This window comes from Miscanthus floridulus, chromosome 10, assembly GCF_019320115.1.
Source record: "Miscanthus floridulus cultivar M001 chromosome 10, ASM1932011v1, whole genome shotgun sequence".
Classification (NCBI taxonomy): domain Eukaryota; kingdom Viridiplantae; phylum Streptophyta; class Magnoliopsida; order Poales; family Poaceae; genus Miscanthus; species Miscanthus floridulus.
In genome coordinates this window covers 65,716,924-65,724,955 of record NC_089589.1, presented here as the reverse complement: position 1 = coordinate 65,724,955, position 8,032 = coordinate 65,716,924, and the positions used below count along the sequence as shown (strand labels likewise).

The window sequence follows — 8,032 nt, the reverse complement described above, 5'->3', positions numbered from 1 at the left end:
TGTTAGCTTATTAGCTACCCTCATCGACGGGCTCAAGCACCTTTTCAGCTCTTTTGCTCTCGGCCGGTATGCTCAGGCGTCTTTTCAGCCATTTTGCTTTTTGGTTCGGGTGTTAGCTTATTAGCTACCCTCATCGGCGGGCTCAAGCATCTTTTCAGCTCTTTTGCTCTCGGCCGGTATGCTAAGTGAAAACAACTCGGGAAGATTCATAATAAGACATCTATTATCGAGGAAGACCATCTTTATTGATCAAGAACGTTGATCTCTTATGGCTTGTATATATATTCTCCCTTGAGTTGTTTTCATGTGTAGAATCTTCTTAGTTGGCTGATGTGCCATGTATTGTTGACTTTTTTTTTCCATTTTCAGTTATCAACTTGTATGCGCCAGTTGTCGATGTTTCGATGATTTTGCTTGTCCGTGTTGTCTCGGTTGTTTCTATCCGGGAACCTTTCTCGTGTCTTCTCCTCTGCAGTAATCATCTTTTCTACTGTGCGTCTGAATTCTTTATTGTTTCTCAGATTTTCTTTGCAGAAGTCCTGAAATTGCCCCCTAGCCATGATTCCGTGAGAGAAAGCTTCGATTACTTCTCGTTCGGTGATGTCATGTACTTGAGCACGTAGTTCGCCAAATCGTCGATAGTAATCTCTGAGACTTTCACCCCTTTCTGCTTGAGTCCTTTTATTTCTACGTGGGTGATGGGGTGCGTAATGATACCCACGAAATTTTCATAGAAAACTCTTTGCAAGTCCTCCCAATTTCTGATTAACCCTGGATTTAATTTGTCGAACCATTGGAGGGGCATGGTTTCTAGGGCCATGGGAAAGAACAAGGTCTTGATGTCGTCATCTCCTCTGGCTAGTTCAATCGACTGCGAGTAAATCCTGAGCCACTGCCTTGGTTCGGTCTTGCCATCATATTTAGAGTGGTTGGACGGCTTAAACTTGTGAGGCAGTCGTATTGAAGCAAGTCTGTTTGCAAAACAGGGGAATCTATCGTGTGTTTTGGCTTCTTTGTATTCTAATTCGGCACCTCCTTCCTGCCAACTGTCGTCTTGGTGAAAGTAGTTCTGCAGGGATATCTGAATGGGTGCTTCGCTTCTTATCTTCCTTGGTTGTTCGACTCGATAGTTTTGACTATGGTCCCTTCTGCTTTCCCTATTATGACTTCCACCTGGTCCAAGTCTCTCGAAAGCGGACTTCCTTTGATTTTGATATTCCTTCCTATGAGATGTTGACCTGGCAGGTAGTCTTGAGTGGGTCCTTCCATCGTGCGTCCTTAGGGCTGCTGACTGGAGAAGGTCCCAAAGCTGTTCCTGTTTTTCACTGTGACGTGATGTCGCTCCGAGTTCTTCTAGTGCTTCTTGGATCCTATTGTAGGGTGTATTCACCGTGCGTCTTTCTTCGACTTCTTGATCGTATTTCTTCTTGCCGTACTTGGCTAATTCTGTCTCGTACTTGATCCAGGCTTCTTTGTGCTGTCTAGCGCGGCATCTACGACCTTCTTTTAGTTTATTTCTTCTTTCTCTGGCTTGTTTCTGGTCCTCAGACTCGCCATCGTATTCCAGGGCATTGGGAGATATGTTGGATTCTGACTCATCTGAGGATCTGACATCTGGTGCTTGTGGCGGTATCAGCGATGATTGTCGAACCATAAAAACTTCTCGAGCATGTACTGCTTCTATGTCTGCCTTACATGAGTTGTTGATGTCTTCTATGGAGGCATCGGTGTCATAGAGCATACTGCCTTTTTGGTAGGGTAGAACGGCTGTCTCATCAACTAATCGGATGTTACTGCTTCTGGGAATAGGACCTGGCCAGTGGACGAGGCAATCTTGAGATGTCATGGTTAGTATGAGGCCTTCCTGTGCTCCAGTAAGCCGTAGCCTTCGCACTGGACCGGCGACTTCTTGGAGCGGGTCTTGGTAAGATCTTGCTATGTTGTTGAGTCCAATTGGGAGAGGACCCGACTTCTTGAAAGGACTCTGAGTGTATTCCGAGTTGTTTTCTTGATAGGCTGAGGCCGCGCTCTGGAGCCCCGCCGGAAAAGAACTTGGTTTCTCGAAAGAACTCGGTAAAGACTCCATCTCGGATGCGGAGCCTGAGTTTGAGTCGGATGCGCAAAGCCGCGAAATCTGAGTTGGATCGGACATCACGAGCTGCGCGAATCTTCTGGCGAGTTGATCCGTCGTAGTCGCCGAAATAGAAAAGTCTTCATGGTGATCCGAATCTTCAAGGAGACGACTTCGGAGCTTGCCATCGTCATCTGCCTCGCAGATCCATGAACCGAAGATGAAGGTTGATCCCATCGAGAAGATCATGTTGTCGAGGTCCGTCGAGCTCTCGGATGCAGTTTTGCCGAAAGCCCCTACCTGGCGCGCCAGTTGTCGATGTTTGACCACCGATAGCCTGCCACGGGGGTACCCGGGGTAGTATGTTCGAGCTTCAGCGTATGCAGAACTCGATGGTTAACGCAAGAGACAGTCGATTTATCCTGGTTCAGACCCTCGATCTTTGATCGAGTAATAGCCCTACGTCCAGTCGGCGTTAGCCTTTGCGTTGGATTGATTGTAAAGTGTTGTGTCGTCAAAATCCTGTCTCTTCTAAACTCCCGATCTAAGGAACCCTGCCCTCCTTTATATAGTCAGGAGGCCAGAGTCCTAGTCGGTTTACAATATAGAGTCCTAGTAGGATTACAGGGTAGTGTTACTACTAGGATTACATGGGAGGAATTCTAATCAAACTAGATCTCCTCTCTTCCTTGTGGGGTATCCTGCGGGTCCCGCATCGACAGGTGGGAAGGCATCTTCTCATCGCAATCGGCAATAATGAGGAAGGAGACTCTCGGACAGCTACAGATAAGGGAAAAAATAGTCCCCTTTTAAAATTTTTAGCTAAACACCTCAGCTCCATCAACTATAGATTTACCAAAATATGGATTTAGCTTTTAAATCTATAAAATCTATGGAGTTCCTCGAGGAGTCCTCTAAAAACTCCTATTTTATGGGGTTAAGCGATATTATCCCCCTTGCCACTGCTTTACACACCCCAATCCCATGTACCGGCTCATTTTCTTTTTGTCTCATATTTCTTCTCCCATGATCTGCTCCACCTCGACACATCAACATTTCATGCCCGCCCAGCTACGCCGATTGCCTTCCTGTGCCAGGTTGGCCGCTACGTCCAACCCCAATGCGTCCGGCTGTCTATGTCGTGCTTAGCCGGCCACTGTGCCTGACCCCACTACACCTGCCCATGAATGTGTCAGCGTTCTATGCACTGGCTATCGGCGTGTTCGCTGGTCGGTTTCTGGGCTGGTTTGAGCTGGCTGGTTCTGATTTGTTGTGAGAGAAAAATACTGTTGGCTGGTTGAATAAGCCTGGCTGAAACCAACAAGCGAACATGGTGCGTATCTTCCCCGCGATAGGCGGCCACTGGGCTGCTGTGCACGACCATTTTCCCATTGTCCGGTCATGCGTTCCCCATTCGGCCGTAGCCGTTTGCTGCACCGCTTCGTCCGATATTCTTGTCCTTTTCTTATTTTGGCCCCTGAATAATCTATAGAATTGCAGATGAATTCAGATCTACAGTGGAGGTCTCCTAAATAGGTTCCTTAGAGCCTAGATTCATGGTAGAGCTGCTCCGCGGTGGAGCACCGGTGCTCTAGAGTTGCATTTAGAAGATGGAGGTCTCCAAAAGAGGCGCTAGGTCAAGGAAAAGTATAAATTGTACATCTATGCCCACACTCCAGATGCGAGCTTGCTGCAAACTAGTACTCCGTAATAAGCCAGCATACACATGCCACAGCCCAAAAGAAAGACCAAGCTAAATGTCATGGCTTCCCTCTCCTCCCTCTTCCTCGGTGGCGGTGCCTTCTTCTTCCTCTTGGCCACCTCCGTGTCCGTGTATACCCACAGATACGAGACCAGCGGCGGCAACAGCGGAGCTGCTATTCCCATGCACCTTCACTTCTACATGCACGACGAGTACACCGCCCCACCCCGACCGCCTTGCGCGCATTACGTGAAAAACAGTTCATAGTAATAGGGTATTTTTTTAAAGGCGACTGGTATTATAGCTGCTCCCACAATAACGTGCTCCGGTTTGGATACAGCAACCGCTACAGATGGCACGATACAGACGACTGGTAATATAAGCCCGCACCCCCTCCGTCCCAAATCACTCTCTCGTCTCCTCCCTCTATCTTCTCGTCTTCCCCATCTCTCGTCTCCGCCGTCGGCCTGCCAGCCCACAACCGCTGCCGCCTCCGTCTCTGCCAGTCCACATCTCTTTCTCGTCTCTCCTGCCACCCTCTCTCCATCATCCCTCCACCTTCTCTACTCCACCCTCGATTGCGCCTTTCCTCTCCCTCTCGCCAAAACCCTAAACCCTAGCGTTCGCGGTAGACGACAGTGGCGGCGGCCGAAGACGAGGAGATGGGCACATGGCGGGGCGGCGCTGCTGGCGCACGCTGTAGCGGCGGCCGAAGAAAATGGGATGGGCGGCACCTCCTCCACATCCCTCGACCCAGATCTGGTTGGTGCCTCTCACTCCCTCGTTCCCTTCTCGTCTTCTGACCCGGGGCGGCGGACGAGGCTGAGGCCACCGACGGAAGCAGCGCGGGCTGGGGCGGGGGCGACGAGCCCTCCACCGCCACCGCCACCCCGTGGGCGAGCCCCGACTGGATCACGTCTCTCTCGCGCGCCGTCGGTCGGAGCCGGAGCGGCGGCGACGACTTGGAGATCCCCGTCGCGTCCGCCAAGCTCGACGACGTGCGGGACCTCCTCGGCGGCGCGCTCTTCCTGCCGCTCTTCAAGTGGTTCCGCGAGGAAGGGCCCGTGTACCGCCTCGCCGCGGGGCCACAGGACTTCGTCATCGTTAGCGACCCAGCCGTCGCCAGGCACGTGCTGCGTGGCTACGGCTTCGCGCTACGCGAAGGGGCTAGTCGCTGAAGTCTCCGAGTTCCTCTTCGGCTCCGGCTTCGCCATCGCAGAGGGCGACCTATGGACGGTTCGTTCTGTCTCTCTTGCCACTATTGTCATTGTTTAGCGAATGGAATGGCCTATCACAGTCGTAAGGCTCTGTAACGGGCTAGAACAATTGTATGTCAGTAGACCTGTTCATAGTTTGGATTAACCAGCTAAACGGCACCCAAACCAAACCAGACCAGCAGAAGCGAGGTTACTTGGTTTAACTTGTCTGCAGGTTGAACCAGCATGATTTATAAACGGTTTAGGTTGAAGACAGGTCGTTTGAATTTGCGCCAGTGGGAGTGGATGCGGAGAGCTAGTCAGTTCCTCATGATGTTCAATAATGTAAAGGGCTGGCTGACATATATTTGATAAATGGTGGTAGTAGTGCAAGAAATTAGTAGGGTTGTATCTCTTCTCTTGCTGCAGCTATATCTTGCATATTTGCGGCACCAATGTAGTTTGGAGCTAAATTTAATTGGACTGTAGGTTAATCCTTAATCTCACTCCAAAGCTGGTATGTTTTTTTTAGGTGAGACGCAGAGCTGTTGTGCCTTCCCTGCACAAAAGATTTCTGTCTATTATCGTGGAAAAGGTATTTTGTAAATGTGCTGAGAGATTAATAGAGAAACTTGAGCCATATGCTTTGAGTGAGCAACCTGTCAATATGGAAGCGAGGTTTTCTAAGTTGACATTGGATGTGATTGGTTTGTCTCTGTTCAACTACAATTTTGATTCCCTCACAACAGATAGTCCTGTCATTGATGCTGTTTATACTGCACTCAAAGAAGCAGAGCTTCGTTCTACAGATCTTTTGCCATACTGGAAGGTTGGCTCCTCTTTCACTCCATTCTTCTAACTTTTAATCTCACCTATGTTTCCTAGTTCACTGGCCGAAAGGAAAAATCACCTGACCAATGTTTGATATGATCCTTGTTTATTTGTCACAGATTGATTTCTTGTGCAAGATAATTCCAAGACAGATAAAAGCAGAGAATGCAGTTAGGATTATAAGAAACACTGTTGAAGAGCTGATTATGAAGTGTAAAGAAATAGTGGAAGCTGAAAATGAACAGATTGAGGGTGAGGAATATGTAAATGAGGGGGATCCTAGCATTCTACGCTTCCTACTTGCTAGCCGAGATGAGGTGATTAACGTATTCCAATTTTTTTTACAATATTTTGCTTCTTTTACCTTTAATTTCCACAATTTCTACTTATATGAAGCTACTTGCTCATCATGAAAATAATTTGGCATCTACTGCTGTTGATGCTCCATAACATTTGCCTGATGATGGTTTGATTATTGATTTATCCTTCTGCTGGTCCATGAAAATTTAAAACCATGGATTTGTTTGCCCAGCTCATAAATGTTGCTTTATTAGCTCTGTTGCGTTGCCCGGAGGGACAATTATTGGTTGGGCTTGCAGTTTGTAACCTGGTGTCATTCAGCTTAAAATATCTTCAGGAAAAAGGATATGTTTAGCATAGAACATATTACTGCATACATCTAAATGAAAAACAGTGCGGCTTTAGTGTATCACCTTTCCCCCCCTCTGAATGTGCACTTAAAGTCTATATCTTCTGTTTCTTTCTATAAGTTTAGATGATGAGGTTTTACCTACTAGAAGCGGCACATTATGCTTGTGTATAAAGGTGATTGCTAGGAGTATTTGGTCCTTTCTTTTCCATTGATTTATGAAAAGCTGTGACAAAAGACTGAAAAATTCTATAAAAAATCATATCTCTGTTCTTGTTTTTCTTTCCTCTAGCACGCAAAAGATTTGCATATCATTTCACTACTAAGAGAACATTCTGTTCCTTGTGAGTCATGCTCTATGCCAAGTTTTGCTGAAGTTCGACAACGCAAGATCTTTTTGTGCTTCTGTTGCTAAACTTCTCATGCTCGGTTTGCGTGCAGTTTCATATAGGGCTCCATTTCACCATTTTACACGACATGCATTTTGTTTATTGCAAGTTTGACTGCTTTAGTTGACACGCCTTTTGGTTCTCCAGGTAAGCAGTGTACAATTACGTGATGATCTCTTGTCAATGTTAGTTGCTGGTCATGAAACAACAGGTAAGCAGTGTACTAGTACTCCTATAGTGCTATCAGCCTGTTCGGTTGGCTGGTTCGTATCGTTGCTGGTTCGTGAAGAAGTATTGCTGGCTGGTTTGTGTGAGAGAAAAATACTGTTCTGACTGAAAATTTACGATCGTTTACGACAAGCCACAGCCAAACGTTGCTCGCAGTAACCATCTATCAACCAAAGTGAGAAATAATACATTACTTAAAATGTCATTTTAATATGTTGACTGCTCAGTGTTACACTACTGAAGGATCCGGCTACACTGAGGAGAGCTCAAGATGAAGTAGATCGACAATCCTCATTAGCTTATATGTTTGTATACATACTTGTAATGTTCATTTATGTAGAAATCCTTAGTACCAACACCTTGTGCTCTTGTGCTTGTGGTCAGATTTGAATTTTATATATATATATATATAGGGAGAGTATATTCAGTAGTCAGTTATAAAATAAGTTATTCTATAGCCACCTTTATTTACGATAATTTTATATACTAATTTACGTTAATGTTAATACATATTTACGATAGTTGAGTTACTATAACACATGGGATATTTATCATAGCGTTATAGTAAACTACTTAATAAGAAGTTACCATAATCTCGTAAATTAACATAGTAATTATCGTAACTCAAAGTGGCTACAGAATAAGTTATTTTGTAGCTAGCTACATGGTAAATAGTTATATATATATATATATATATATATATATATATATATATATATTATCGTCCTTTACTGTTGCCTGGACAGCTGGATAGAGAATAATTGTCTTGGCTATAGTAGTATAGTAGAGTGACTGTATATTTCTTTTGCGCTGTCCTCCACCGTACACAGATAGTATCCTTCTGGATATTCTTTGGTATGGTCTTTCACGTCCGAATGATTGATGTTGCAAACATCAATATATATATTCTGGTCGAATATGAATTATAAATTTGAATTTTTTTATGGAAAAATATTATGTAGGGAC

General features: G+C 45.7%; 1 pseudogene; it reads left to right on the top strand.

The window, feature by feature from the left end:
* The first annotated feature begins 4,576 nt into the window (after positions 1-4,576).
* Positions 4,577-7,489, top strand: LOC136488784 (carotene epsilon-monooxygenase, chloroplastic-like; annotated as a pseudogene).
* The last annotated feature ends 543 nt before the right edge of the window (positions 7,490-8,032 follow it).